The sequence below is a fragment of the Sapajus apella genome, unplaced genomic scaffold, assembly GCF_009761245.1.
Source record: "Sapajus apella isolate SASKATOON/1434 unplaced genomic scaffold, GSC_monkey_1.0 scaffold42, whole genome shotgun sequence".
In the NCBI taxonomy this organism is placed as follows: Eukaryota; Metazoa; Chordata; class Mammalia; order Primates; family Cebidae; genus Sapajus; species Sapajus apella.
In genome coordinates, this window is record NW_022436982.1 from 2129740 (window position 1) to 2146261 (window position 16522).

The 16522-nt window shown below is 36.1% G+C and overlaps 1 long non-coding RNA gene across 1 annotated transcript; it reads right to left on the minus strand.

Annotated features, from left to right (window-relative positions):
* Positions 1-8012: 8012 nt before the first annotated feature.
* LOC116566172 lies at positions 8013-16015 on the minus strand. Its single transcript, XR_004275771.1, has 3 exons — positions 15879-16015; positions 11817-11819; positions 8013-8023 (listed from the first exon to the last, which is right to left on the minus strand). It is a non-coding gene; the product is annotated as an uncharacterized LOC116566172 (long non-coding RNA).
* Positions 16016-16522: the final 507 nt, after the last annotated feature.

The following is a 16522-nucleotide window of genomic DNA, read 5'->3' on the forward strand; positions in this document are numbered from 1 at the left end:
GCTATTCAAATAGGAAAGGAGGAAGTCAAATTGTCTCTATTTGTAGACGACATGATTGTATATCTAGAAGACCCCATCATCTCAGCCCCAAATCTCCTGAAACTGATAAACAATTTCAGCAAAGTCTCAGGATACAAAATCAATGTGCAAAAATCACATGCATTCCTATACACCAATAACAGATTTAAAGAGACCCCAATCAAAAACAAACTTCCATTCACAATTGCCACAAAGAGAATAAAATACCTGGGAATACAACTAACAAGGAACGTAAAGGACCTCTTCAAGGAGAACTACAAGCCACTGCTCAACGAAATAAGAGAGGACACAAACAGATGGAGAAACATTCCATGTTCATGGTTAGGAAGAATCAATATCATGAAAATGGCCATACTGCCCAAAGTAATTTGCAGATTCAATGCTATCCCCATCAAGCTACCAATGACCTTCTTCACAGAACTGGAAAAAAACACATTAAACTTCATATGGAACCAAGGAGAGCCCGCATAGTCAAGTCAATTCTAAGCAAAAAGAACAAAGCGGGAGGCATCACACTACCGGACTTCAAACTATACTACAAGCCTACAGTAATCAAAACAGCATGGTACTGGTACCAAAACAGAGATATAGACCAATGGAACAGAACAGAGGTCTCAGACGCAATGCAACATATCTACAACCATCTGATTTTTGACAAACCAGACAAAAACAAGAAATGGGGAAAGGGTTCCCTGTTTAATAAATGGTGTTGGGAAAACTGGCTAGCCATGTGCAGAAAGCAGAAACTGGACCCCTTCCTGACACCTTACACTAAAATTAACTCCAGATGGATTAAAGACTTAAATATAAGACCTAACACCATAAAAACCCTAGAAGAAAATCTAGGCAAAACCATTCAGGACATAGGTGTAGGCAAAGACTTCATGACCAAGACACCAAAAGCACTGACAACAATAGCCAAAATAGACAAATGGGACCTAATCAAACTCCACAGCTTCTGCACAGCAAAAGAAATAGTCATTAGAGTGAATCAGCAACTGACAGAATGGGAAAAAATTTTTGCAGTTTACCCATCTGACAAAGGGCTGATATCCAGAATTTACTAAGAACTAAAACAGATTTACAAGAAAAAAACTAACAAGCCCATTCAAAATTGGGCAAAGGATATGAACAGATACTTTACAAAAGAAGACATACATGAGGCCAACAAACATATGAAAAAATGCTCATCATCACTGGTCATCAGAGAAATGCAAATCGAAACAACATTAGATACCACCTTATGCCAGTCAGAATGGCGATCATTAAAAAATCTGGAGACAACAGATGCTGGAGAGGATGTGGAGAAATAGGAACACTTTTACACTGTTGGTGGGAGTGTAAATTAGTTCAACCATTGTGGAAGACAGTGTGGCGATTCCTCAAGGGCCTAGAAATAAAAATTCCATTTGACCCAGCAATCCCATTACCGGGTATATATCCAAAGAATTATAAATCCTTCTAGTATAAGGACAAGTGCACACGAATGCTCATTGCAGCACTGTTTACAATAGCAAAGACCTGGAACCAACCCAAATGCCCATGGATGATAGACTGGACAGGAAAAATGTGGCACATATACACCATGGAATATTATGCAGCCATCAAAAATGATGAGTTTGTGTCCTTTGTGGGGATATGGATGAACCTGGAAACCATCATTCTCAGCAAACTGACAGAAGAGCATAACATCAAACACCGCATGTTCTCACTCATAGGCGGGTGTTGAACAATGAGAACACATGGACACAGGGAGGGGAGCACTACACACTGGGGTCAGTTGGGGGGAAATAGGGGAGGGACAGTGGGGCGTGGGGAGCTAGGGAGAGATAGCAAGGGGAGAGATGCCAGATGTAGGTGATGGGGGAAAGGCAGCAAATGACACTGCCACGTGTGTACCTATGCAACAATCTTGCATGTTCTTCATATGTACCCCAAAACCTAAAATGCAATAAAATAAATAAATGGGGAAAAAAAAAGACTTGGGAAAAAAAAAAGTAGTCATGGGAGTGAATTAGCAACCAACAGACTGGGAAAAAATTTTTGCCGTTTACCCATCTGACAAAGGGCTGATATCCAGAATTTACAAAGAACTAAAACAGATTTACAAGGACAAAACAAATAAGCCCATTCAAAAGTGGGCAAAGGATATGAACAGACACTTTACAAAAGAAGACATACGTGAGGTCACCAAACATGAAAAAATGCTCAACAGCACTGGTCATTAGAAAAATGCAAATCTAAACTACATTGAGATACCATCTCACGCCAGTTAGAATGGCGATCATTAAAAAATCTGGAGACAACAGATGCTAGAGAGGATTTGGTGAAATTTGAACACTTTTACACTGTTGGTGGAAGTGTAAATTAGTTCAACCATTGTGGAAGTCAGTGTTGTGATTCCTTAAGGACCTGGAAATAGAAATTCCATTTGACCTAGCAATCCCATCACTGGGTATATATCCAAAGGATTATAAATCCTTCTACTATAAGGACACATGCACATGAATATTCACTGCAGCACAGTTTACAATAGAAAAGACCTGGAACTAATCCAAATGCCCATCGATGATAGACTGGACAGGGAAAATGTGGCACATATACACCATCGAGTATTATGCAGCCATAAAAAACGATGAGATTGTGTCCTTTGTAGGGACATGCATGAACCTGGAAACCATCATTCTCAACAAACTGACACAAGAGCAGAAAATCAAACACCACATGTTCTCACTCATAGGCGTGTGTTGAACAATGACAACACATGGACACAGGGAGGGGAGCGCTACACACTGGGGTCTGTTCGGGGGAAATAGGGCAGGGACGGTGGGAGGTGGGGAGTTGGGGCGAGTTAGCATGGGAAGAAATGCCAGATATAGGTGAAGGATAGGAAGGCAGCAAATCACACTGCCACATTTGTACCTATGCAACAATCGTCCATGTTCTTCACATGTACCCCAAAACCTAAAATGCAATAAAAAATAATAATAATAAAAAAAGAAAATATGAGTGAGACAGAGTAAACTATTTAGGAGCTACCATAAATTTCACCATATGACTGGTTTCTATAATTCTGTTAGAGTGATCAGCTTTCATGAATAGATGCTACTGTAACTAGCTATGAAGCATTTGTTTAAATTGCAGGTTTTTGGAGATAATTATAGATTCACATACAATTATAAGATATAATAAAGAGAGCTCATGTAAGCTCTTTACTCAGCTTCCCCAATGTTAACATTTTGCACAACTATAGTATAATATCATAACCAGGGTACCAATAGTGGTACAATTTTATTTAGACTTCTCTAGTTTTACTTGTTCTCAGTACTGTGTCTGTGTCTGTTTAGTAATACACAGTTCTATAACATGTGTAGGTTGCTGTATTTGCCATTGTAGTCAAGTAATATGTTTTGGCTCTGTCTCTATCCAAAGCTCATGTCAAATTGTAATTCCCACATGTTGAAGGAGGCGTCTGGTGGGAGGTGACTGGATCATGGGGGAGGATTTTCCCCTTGCTGTTCTTGCAATAGTGAGTTCTCATGAGAACAAGTTGTTCTCATGAGATCAAGTATGTGGCACTTCCCCCTTTGCTCTCTTTCCTTCTCTACCGTGGTAAGACGTGCTTGCTTCCCCTTTGACTTCGCCATGATTGTATGCTTCCTGAGGCCTCCCAGCCATGTTTTCCTGTATAGCCTGTGGAACTGTGAGCCAATTAAATCTGTTTTCTTCATAAATTACCATGTCTCAGGTAGTTCCTTATATATATGTATGATGTATTAGTGTGAGAATGGACTAATACATCAAGATACTGAACAATTCTATCACCACTGAAATCCCTCTTGTTGCTCTTTATAGCCAATCACCAACCTCTCAGGTTGCCTTCCACTTAACCCATGGCAATCGCTGATACATTCTTCATTTCTATAATTTTATCATTTCAAAAATATTGTATAAGTGGAATCATATAATCCATTGGGATTGGCTTTTTTAAATTTAGTGTAATTCACTAGAGATTCATCCAAGATGTCGTGTGCCTGATTAGTCTTCTTTTTTATTTCTGAGTTGTATTCCATGGTATGTATGTGCCTCAGTTTGTTTAACTAGTCATCAGCTGAAGGACATCTGGGCTGTAAATGCTTTTTGGCTATTTCAAATAAAGCTGCCATGAACATTCATGTATAGGTTTCTGTGTTAACATAAATTTTTATTTCTTTTATATTCACGTTAAGCAAAACACACTTACAGGGAAAAAAGGGGAATATTAGATATTTCTGCCAAAAACACATTGCCAAAATTGTAAAGGTTTATTGAGCTTTGGACAGTGGTGGAGAAACTCTGAGAGACAGACTGGTATCATGAGCCTTCTTTTCTTTTCTTTTTTTTTTTTTTGACTTCAACTTTTATTTTAGATATAGGGGATACATGTGATGGTTTGTTAAACAGGCATATTGCACCCAGATAGTGAGCATAGTGCCAATAGATAGTTTTTCAAGCCATGCCTACTGCCCTCCCTCTTCTCCTAGTAGCCTATAGGGTCTTTTGTTTCTATGTTTACATCAATGTGTGCTCAATGTTTAGCTCTCACTTACAAGTAAAAACAAATGTGGTATTTGGTTTTCTGTTCCTGCATTAATTCACTTAGGATTGTGGCTTCTAGCTCCACCCATGTTGCTGCAGAGTACATGATCTTGTTCCTTTTTATGTTCTTGTGTAGTATTCCATGATGTATATATACCACATTTTCTTTATTCAATCCACCATTGATGGGCACCTATATTGATCTCACATCTTTGCTATTTGGTTACTGTAGACATATAGCATAGTCAAAGTCGAGTAATTTGATGTCTCAGCATTGTTCCTTTTGCTTAGGATTGCTTTGGCTATTTGGGTTTTTTTTGGTTCCATATGAATTTAGAATAGGTTTTTCTAATTCATGAAGAATGATGTTGGTAGTTTGATAGGAATAACACTGGATCTGTAAATTAACATTGGATTTAAATCCAAAATCTGTAAATAACATTGGATCTGAACAGTATAGCGATTTTAATGATATGGATTTCTTTCCAATCCATAAGCATGGAATGTTTTTTCATTTGTCTGTCTTGTCTCTGATTTCTTTCAGCAGTTATGTAGGCCTTCTTGTAGAAATCTTTCACCTGCTTGCTTAGCTGTGTTTCTAGGTATTTCATTTTCTTTGTGGCTATTGTAAATGAGACTGTGTTCTTGATTTGATTCTTAGACTGTCATGTACCTTCTTATGTGATGCACTGAGTAAGACATACATCACTTAGGTAGTGTTCCCGCCAAGAACTTATGACCTGAATCTAATCATGAGAGAGATCAGACAATCCCAAATTGAGGAACATTCTTTAAAATAAATGGCTATAGTCTTCAAAATGTCAAGGAAGTTTAAAGGGGATGAAAGGGACATGAAGACTAAATGCAATGTGTCAACCTGGCTTAGATTCTGAACCAGAAATATGTGTAAAAAACAAGGACATTAATGAGACAATCGGTAAATTTTTAATAAGATCTTTAATTTGATAATAATATTGTATCAATGTAAATTTGCTGACATTGATAATTATACTGTGGTTATATACCTGCATGTCCTTTTTTTTTTTGTTTTCGAGACAGGATCTCACTCTGTCATCTGGGTTGGAGGCAGTGCCATCATCAAGGTTCACTGTAGCCTCAAACACCTGGGTTCAGGTGATCCTCTTGTCTCTGTCTCTGTAACTGGGACCAATTAGCTGCACACCACCATGTGCAGGTTATATATACATAATTTGTACAGATGAGGTATGGCTATGTTGTCTAAGCTTTTCTCAAACTCCTGGGCTCAAGCAACTTTCCAACTTTGGTCTCACAAATTGTTGTGATTAAGGCATGAGCCACTACACTTGGCCTACATCTCCTTGTCCTTGACAAATATTCACTGAAATATGCTATCTACAACTTATTCTTATATGGTAAAAAAAAAAATTATACATACAATGATTTGGGAAGGATTCCCTCTTTTTGAATTGTTCGGAATAACTGTTTACAATAGCAAAGACTTGGAACCAACCCAAATGCCCATCGATGATAGACTGGACAGGGAAAATGTGGCACATATACACCATGGAATACTATGCAGCCAGCCATAAAAAACCATGAGTTTGTGTCCTTTGTGGGAACATGGATGAACCTGGAAACCGTCATTCTCAGCAAACTGACACAAAAACAGAAAATCAAACACCGCATGTTCTCACTCATAGGCAGTTGTTGAACAATGAGAACACATGGACACAGGGAGGGAAGCATCACACACTGGGGTCTGTGGGTGGAGAACCAGGGGAGGGACAGCAGAGAGTGGGGAGTTGGGGAGGAATATCATGGGGAGAAATGCCAGATATAGGTGATGGGGAGGAAGGCAGCAAACCACATTGCCATGCATGTACCTATGCAACAGTCTTGCATGTTCTTCACATGTACCCCAAAACCAAAATGCAATTTTAAACAAAAATTATACATACATATATGTGTATATATATACATATATATATATACCCATATATGTATAATTTTTGTTTAATATTGCATTTATATATATATATATATACACACACATATATATATATATACACACACACACACACATATATGTGTATGTGTATGTATATATATATATATATGAGAAGGGAAAGACCATGATAAAGCAAATGTGGCCAAATTTTAGCAATTTGTGAATCTGAATGAAGTGTATGTGGAATTTTTCATAGTATTAATGCATTTTTGCTGCACTAGACTGCAAAGCATTTGAGAAATCAAGTGCATCTTACTCATTTGGGATCCTCCACCTGAGAACAGTGCCTTGGACATAGTGTGGAGCCCAATAAACATCAGGGAAAACCTGTCTGGCTATGGGGCAACAACTAGTACTTGTACAAGTGCTTGGTAGTTGAAAAAGATGCTACTTGAAGCACCTTGGAATTACCTGGAGCTGGTTTTAATAATGTGGCCCCTGCCTCCATCTCCAGGACATTTTATATTTGATTTTCACTTAGTAGTCAGAGCTTTCCACAGCATTTAAAAAAACTCTTGACTTTTCCTGCTTAGTCTCAGAATAGACCCTGGACCATGATTTTCATCCATGTATGTTAGCATTGATTTGGCCATTTTCTTGTTATACACTTCTTAAAATAACTCTTATTCTTTTATTTTTTTTCACTAATGTATGTATATTTAGGGAGTTTACAAAACATGAGCAAGCATAAAGAAATACATCCAATCCTGTCTTATTGCAATTACCAGTGAGAATATTTGGGTGTCTGTTTTTCTGCATAAATACATGATGCTTAACAAAAATGTAGCCATATTGTGCATGCTGTTTAGTAATCTATTTACTTCCCATAGTTTGTTGTTCACATCTTTCCACATAATTACATATTATTTTATAATTCTGTTTTTGATGACTTTGTAATATTCCATGATTATAATACACAATGGAATTATTTATCCAGTCGCTTATTATTGGACACTTAGGTTGCCACCAGTCTTGACCTATTATAAACAATATGACAATTAACACTATGTAGCTGGATATTGTCATTCACCCGTGATTTTCCTTAGACAAGATTTCTAGAAGATTTGTAAGATTGATTTTTATGAATATTTCCATAGAGATGCAAAAATGCCCTTCAGAAAAGTTTGAAAATTATTCTGTTTTCTCTAGAAATGAATGAGAATGGAGATTTTTCCTCATTTTGCCAATCTTGGCTGCTATTTTTTGAATCTATGGGTATTGATCATTTTGTCTTCAATGTAATTGTGGATTTTTGTCTATTTGTTTTGGATTAGTGGTTCTCAACTCTGGCTGTATGTGTATGTCCTGGTAAGCTTCTAAATAATGCTAATGTCTGAGTCTTAGCTCCAACCAATTGAATCAGTTGCTCCTCTGCAATTCCAATATTCATCCATGTTTAATAACTATTGTTTGGGGCTTGGATCATAGCTCATACAGGAAAAAACTGCTGAGATATTGATTTGGTTCAAAAAAATCATAGTAAATCATGATATAACACGAGAAAACATTCCCCCAGTAGACAAACTGGCTGACAAATATTATTTAGTGAGCTCTACAGATAACCAGGGCTTACTACATTTCCAGTGACACTAGTTCAAAGTCAAAACAATGTCTGTCAGTCAGACAGCTGGCCAAATTTGGGCCTAGCAATCTGGCTGTGAAGCCCTGGGTTCACACTTAGGATCAAGAGCTTAATAAGCATTATCTGAGTTACCAGGAATAAAGGCATGGCTTTTCATAAAAAAGAACAAAATCATCTCCTTTGCAGCAACACGGATGGAGCTGCAGGCCATAATCATAAGTGAATTAACTCAGGAACAGAAAAGCAAATACTACATGTTTTCACTTATAAGTGGGAGCTAAACATTGAGTACACATGGACAAAGACATGGGAACAACAGACATTGCAGACTACTAGTGGGGGTAGGGAGGGAGGGATGCATGGGTTGAAAATGGTCTATTGAATATTATGCTCTCTACCTTGGTCCAATACACCTATATAATAAACCTGTACATTTACCCCTGTATCTAAAATTAAAGTTGAAATTAAAAAAATGAGTGACTAGATTAAGTAGCCACCTAAATAAAACATGTCTATATGTTTATCTGAAAGAAAAAGGCATGGCTTCTTGGCAAACTATGTATATACCTATTGTGTGTGTGTTAATTAAATATTTTATGTTGAGATAATTGTTGGTTCACATGCAGTTGTAAGATATAATACAGAGAGTTCTTGTATATGCTTTACCCATTATCAGCCCTGGTAAGGTCTTTCAAAACTATGATAACAATAGTTTTGAACAATATCATAATCCACATATGGACACTGATACAGTCAAGATACAGATCATTCCCACCACCACAATGAATCTACCATGTTGTCCTTTTATAGCCATTGTCTTCTACTGAAATCCCTTCCTTTCCTTTTTATTTCTGTGTAGTATTACATGATATGGATACACTACAGTTTTCTTTTTTTTTTAACCGTTTACCCATTGAAGAACATCTGAGTTGTTTTCAGATTTTTGTAATTACAAATAAAGCTGTGATAAACATCTGTGTACACTTTTTTTTTTTTTTTTTTTGTATGAGAATAGGTCTTCATTTCTCTGGGATAGCAATGCAGTTCCTTGGTCATATGAATATGTGCAGTTTTTTAAACAAACTGCCAAATGGTTTTCCAGAGAGGCTGTACCATTTTATACTCACACTAGCAATGTATGTGAGATCCAGTTTGATATGATTTAGCTGTGTACCCACCCAAATCTCACCTTGAATTGTAGCTCCCATAATTCCCACATGTTGTGGGAGGAACCCGGTGGGAGGTAAGTGAATCATAGTGGTGAGCTTTTTCTGTGCTATTCTCATGATAGTGAATAAATCTTACGAGATCTGATGGTTTTTATAAAGGGGAGTTTCCCTGCACAAGTACTTTTCTCATCTGCCACCATGTGAGATGTGCCTTTCACCTTCCGCCATGATTGTGAAGCCTCCACAGCCCCAGGCAACTGAGTCCACTAAACCTCTTTCTTTTGTAAATTGCCCAGTCTTGGGTATTACTTTATCAGCAGCGTGAAAATGGGCTAATACACAGTTTCTCCACACTTTCACCAGCATTTGATATTGTCACTATTTTCACTTTAGTTATTCTGATAGGTGTGCCATACTCACCACATTCCTAATTTTATTTCCCTAATGGCTAATGATGTTAAACATATTTTCATATGTTGGTTTGCCCACCTGTATATCTTCTTTGATGAAATGTCTGTTTGAGAGTTCATTACATACTGTCGTTTGTCAAATATGTGGTCTGCAAATATTTTCTCCAAGGTTGTAGCTTGTCTTTTTATTTTTTTAATGGAGTACTTTGCAGAGCAAAAGTTTTTAGTGTTGTTGGAGCCTAATTTATCAAGTTATTTTTAATAGATCATGTTTTTAGTGTCAAGTATAAGAACTCTTGCTTAGGCCTACATCCTAAAGATTTTTTTCCTATGTTTTTCTTAAAGCTTTATTTTGTTGTATGGTTTACATTTAAATCTATAATCCACTTGGATTAATTTTTGTATATATATATTTTTGTTTTGCTTATGGATGTCTAGCTTCTGAGCACCATTTATTGAGCAGGCTATCTTCACTGAATTGCTTTTGTACTTTTGTCAAAAATCAGTTGACCATATTTATGAGTCTATTTCTGAGTTCTCTGTTCTGTTCTATTGTGCGTATCCCTCTGGCAATATCACAGTCCTGATTACTGTAGCTATATAATAAATCTTAAAATTTGGTAGATGCTTCTTTACATTTTATTTTTCTCTTTCAAAATCGTTTTACTATTCTAGTTCCTTTTACTTTCCATATAAATTTTAGGATAAACTTGCCTATATATGAGAAGATATGGCTGGGATTTTGATATAAATTGTGTTAAACCTATATATCAGTTTCAGGAGAATTGATATCTTTACTAGATTTAGTCTTCTAGTCTATGAACACAGTACATCTAGATCTCTCTCTCCTTTCCTCTTTGGCCTTCCTTCACTATCTCTCTCCCTTTCTTCCTTTCCTTCTTTTTCCTATCCTTTCCTTCACTCTCTCCTTTCTTTCCTCTTCTCTCCTTTTTTTTTTAAAAATTAGTTTTGTAGTTTTTAGCACACACGTCCTGTACATGTTTTGCTAGATTAGCACCTAAATATTTACTTTTTAAGCAATTATAAATGGTGTTGAATTCTTAATTTTGGTGTTCACATGTTCATTGCTAGTATGTAGAAACAGAGTTTATTTTGTATATATATTTTTTGTATTCTGTGACCTTGCTGAACTCATTTATTTTATGAGGTTTTTTTTTTTTTGATAGATTCCTTGCCATTTTCCAAGTAGACAATCATTTAATCTTCAAACAAACTTTTACTTATTCCTTTGTGATATATACGCCTTTTGCTTCTTTTTGTTGCCTGTTGCTCTGGCTAGAACTTCCAGCTATGCTGAATAAGACATCCTTGCATTGTTCCAATCTTAAGTATTTAGTATTAAGTATAATATTAATTGCAGATCATGTTGTAGATACTGTTCATCAATTTGAAGACATTTCTCTCTATACCTGGTCCCCCTCTATTCTTAATCTTCTGAAAAAAATTTTAAAGTCATGAATAGGTGTTGAATTATGCCATTGCTTTTTCTGCATTGATTTTTGTGATTTTTTTTCTTCTTTAGTCTGCTAATATAGTGGTTTACATTAATTGCACTTCAAATATTGTAGCCTCCTGGAAATAATTCCCATTGGTGATGATGTATAACTCTGTTTATATATTGATGAATTCTATGTGCTAACATTATGTTGGGCTAGGTATGGTGTGCACCTGTAGTGCCAGAAACTACAGAGGCTGAAGTTGGGAGGATCACTTGACTCGAGAAGTTTGAATTCAGACTGGGCAACATGGTAAGACCCCATCTCTAAAGAGAAAACTCCAAAACATAATATTTTGAAGATTTTTGCATCTATATTAATGTGAGGTATTGGTATTTTACTTTTTTGTACTGTATTTGTCTGACTTTGGTATCAGAATAATATCAGTTTCATTAAAGGAATTGGGAAGTGTTCCTTTCTCTTTTACAGAATGTTACATAATATGTTCCTTTGTCTTTTATTTTCTAGAATTATTGTTTAGAATCAATGTTAATTATTCTCTAAACATTTTGTAGAATTCTCTAGTGAAACCATCTGGTCCTGAAGATTTCTTCTTGAGGAGTTTTAAAAAGTACAAATTCAATTTTCTTAACATTTATAAGACTCTTCAAAATTTCAGTTTTATATTGGATGAATCGCGTTTTGTTAAAGAAAAATTATTCAATGATACTTGTAAAGCATGGTAAGGAAGACTTTATTCAGGACCATTGTGATGGGTATAGGGACCACTGCAATGGGATCTTGCAGTGGGGGAAAGACATTGGCTCAACTCTGAATGCAGCATATGCAAGGAGAAATTTATAGCCAAGGAGCAGTGTGGTGAGTCAGTGGATGGAAAATTACTAAGAGAAAACATCAGGAGTCAAGGGGATTCTGGCTAAACCAACCTAACAGGATTCTTGCCAAGGCAAGCCAGGGCGATCAGATATCCCTTGGAGGATGTTAGAGGTTGAGGAGCCTGATTACATATGGAATATGGGGGATTCTTTTCAAACTGACTTAGCAGTGTTCTTTGCTAAAATTGGACTTTACAAGGAAGTACACAGATGGGCCCAGCAGAAGGTTCTGAAGCCTCACTGAAGCTTGGCCAAGTAAAGAATCTTTGTCAGGTGGTTTGTGTTTTTCAAGAAATTCATCAATTTTGTCCAAGTTTTCAAATTTATGTATGCAGAAGTGTTAGTAGTATTCCTTTTGAAGTCTTCAAATATCCTTTGGATACCTGATATTAATAATTTGTGTCTTCTTTCTCCTCCTGTTAATCTTGCTAGAGGTTTGCTAATTGCATTGACATTTTCAAAGTGCTATCTTTTTTTTTTATTGCTTTTCCTATACTATTTTTCTGTTTCAATTTAATTGCTTTTTTGCTTTTATTGTCATTATTTCCTCTTTATGTTTGCTTTGGGTTTACTTTCTACTTCCTGGTGAAGGCTGAAGGCCAGAATGCCCATATGGTCTTTGACACCATGTATGGAAATGGAAATGGGAGTCATCACCTCATTATTGGTCAGTGGGGATGAAAATCTAAGCTCCCTATTTGGCTTTCTCTGGCATCAACTTGATGGTTGCTGGGGTCCCTCCTTGCAAGCTCCCAAGGGTGAAGTATAGGTTTTTCACTTAGTCTTTGCTAATGACAGTGGGGGTGAAGTCACCATTTTTTTCTCTGGTATTTGGCTGTAATGGACTGGTTATTATCTAAAAATCATACTAGGCTGCTTTTGATCTGATACTTTGGCTGATTTTGAGTCTAGCCTTATTTTGGGTTGTGTGTGTGTGTGTATGTGTGTATGTGTGTGTGTGTGTGTGTGTGACTATATCCGTTTCCTGGTTGCCAGCCTTTTCAGCTTCAAATCTGGGATATCTGAGACAAAAAGAACATCCAGGAAATGTACCACCACATTTCTTTTCCAGTCTCTGTTACCTATTTTTCTACTCTTTACCTTCATGTGTTGAAAAGTTTTAGATATCACATATAAGTGAGAACATGTGATTTTTGTTATCTGTGCCTGTCTTATTTCACTTTAAGATTAATGACCTTCATTTCCATCCATGTTGCTGCAAATTATGCCATTTTACTCTGTTCAATGGCTGAATAGTATTCTATTGTTCAGATATATCATGTTTTATTTATCCATTCATTTGCTGATGGACACTTGTGATTTTGTCTCTTAGATACTGTGAATAGTGCTGCAATAAACATGCAAGTACAGATATAGTTTTGATATATTGATTTTTCTTTGGGTAGATACCCAGTAATAGGATTGCTAGATTGAATGGTGATTCTACTTTTGTTTTTGACAAATTTCCATGGTGTTTCCATAGTGGTTGTACTAGTTTGTGTTCCTACCAAAAGTGTGTAAGAGCTCCCTTTTTTGTGCATTCTCATCATCATCTGTTTGACTTTTTAACAATAGCTATTCGGACTTGTGTGAGATGAAATCTCACTGTTTTTTTTTGTTTTCTTTTTGAGACAGGATCTCTCTGTTGCCCAGGTTGGAGTGGAGTGGCATGATCTCAGCTCACCACAACCTCTGCCTCCTGAGCTCAAGCTAACCTCCTACCTCAGTCCCCCAAGTATCCGCGGCCACAGGCATGTGCCACCATGCCTTGCTAATTTTTTGTAGATACTATGTCTCATCATGGTTCCCAGGCTGGCCTCAAACTTCCGAGCTCAAGTGATCTGCCCCGCTTGGCCTCCCAAAGTGCTGAGATTACAGGAATGAGCCACTGCACCCAGCCTCACTGTGGTTTTGATTTGCGTTTTTCTGATGATTAGTAATGTTAAGCATTTTTTTTTGCGTACCTGTTAGCCTTTGTGTGATTCTTCTGAGAAATGTCTATTCATGTCCTTTGCCCACTTTTTAATGAAATTATTTTTTTCCTGTTGAGTTGTTTAAGTTCCTTGTATATCTGGATATTAGTCACCATCAAAAGGATAGTTTGCAAATATTTTTATCCATTCAACAAGTTGTATCGTCACTGTACTGATTTTATTTTAATTAATTAATTAATTTTGCTATGCAGAAGCTTTTTAGTTTAATTAAGTCCCATTTTTCTATATTCTGCTTTTGTTGCCTAGGCTTCTAAGCCTTTTTGATTTTTAGGCATAAATTCTTTGCTTAGACCAATGTCCTGGTGAGTTTTTCCTACATTTTCTTTGAGTATTTTTTATAGTTTCAGTTTTACATTTAATTATTTAATCCATTTTGAATTGACTTTTGTACATGATGAGAGATAGGGATCCAGTTTAATTATTCTGTATGTGGCTATACAATTTTCTTAGCACCATATATTAAAGAGGGTATCCTTACCCCAAAGTACATTCTTGTTGGCTTTGTTGAAGATCAATTGGCTATATGCATATGGGTTTATTTCTGGGTTCTCTATCTTATTTCTTCCATCTATTTGCCCATTTTTATGCTGATACCATGCTGTTTTGGTTACTATAGTCTTGTGATATATTTTTAAGTCAGGTAGTATGATGCCTTCAACTTTGTCCTTTTTGCTTGGAATTATTTTGACTGTTTAGGCTCTTTTTTGGTTCTATATAAATTTTTTTCCCTAATTCTGTGAAGAATAAAAGTATTTTGATGGGGACTGTATTGAATCTGTAGATTGTTTTGGGCATTATGCTTATTTTAATGATATTGATTCTTTCAATCCATGAACATGGGAAGTTTTTCCATTTGTTTGTGTCATCTTCAATTTCTTTCAATAGTGTTTTGAGTTTTTTCTTGTAGAGATCTTTCACTTCCTTGGTTAAATGCATCCTAGGTATTTTTTTTTGTAGCCATTATAAATGAGTCTATCTTCTTAATTTATTTCTCAACTAGTTTATTACAGGTGTACAGAAGTGCTACTGATTTTTGTACATTGATTTTATAAACTGCAACTCTACTGAATTCATTTATACAAATCTGGAAGTTTTTTTGGGGGGGTCTTTATGTTTTTCTAGATATAAGATCATATTATCGGCAAAGCTGAAGAGTTTGAATTCCCCATTTCAAATTTGAATGTCTTTTATTTACTTCTCTTTCCTGGTTTCTCTGGCAATCTTAGAATCCTGATTAAAATTTTTTCATTACTGAAAATGTCAGGTACTTTCTATCATATATTTCAAATAAAATAAATATGTCTCTTTGATTTTTTCCTGTTACCTGTTATTTCATTACTTACAAATGAGACCTCAAATTGAACATCATGTGTGCAAGGTATGAAGGTTTTATGGGAGACATAGCTCTCTTTGTTGGAGCTATCACTGGGGATAGTTTCTTTGGGAAATACCAAGGAAGAGATAGGAAATGAGAAGATTGACATTGTGTTGAGTTCATATGTTATTTAGACATATGAACTTTAGACAGGTTATTTCATTTAGTCTTACAGTAGTAGTATTATCATCCCTATTTTTCAGCTGTGACCATGGCGTACAGGAGTTAGAATTTTTTAAGATGCCCATGTTGATAGTTTAGCCTATGTCTGCTTACTGAATAACAATGACTTTTTCCATCCTCCCAAATGACCTTCTTCAGGTCATAAGATCATTTATATCTTTTTTCTTTTTTTTTAATTTAAATTTAAGTTTTAGATTCAGGGGACAGGAATGCAGGTTTATTACAAGGGTATATTGTGTCATGCTAAAGTTTGGGCTTCTATTCATCCCATCACCCAGATAGTGAATATAGTACCTGATAGGAAGTTTTTCAGCCCATGACCCCTTCCTCTTTCCCTCATTTTGAAGTGCCAGTGTATATTGTTCCCATCTTTATATCCATTTCTACACAAGGCTTAGCTTCCATTTATAAGTGAGAATATGTAATAATTGGTTTTCTGTTTCTATGTTAATTTGCTTAGGATAATGGCCTCCAGCTGCAGTCATGTTGCTGCAAAGGACATGATTTTATTCTTTTTTATGGCTGTGTAGTATTACATGGTGTATATGTACCACATTTTCTTTATCCAATCCACTGCTGATGGGCACCTATGTTGTTTCCATGTCTTTGTTATTTTGAGTAGTGCTGTGATAACCATGACTGCAGGTGTCTTTTTGGTAGAATAATGTATTTTCCTTTGGCTATATACCCAGACATAGGATTGCCGGGTCTAATGGTAGTTATACTTTTAGTTATCTGAGAAATCCTTAAAGTTCTTTCCACAGGAGCAGAACTAATTTACATTTCCACCAACAGCATTATCTATACTTTTCTTATGGTATTTTCTATAGTGTACATATACTTTTTGGC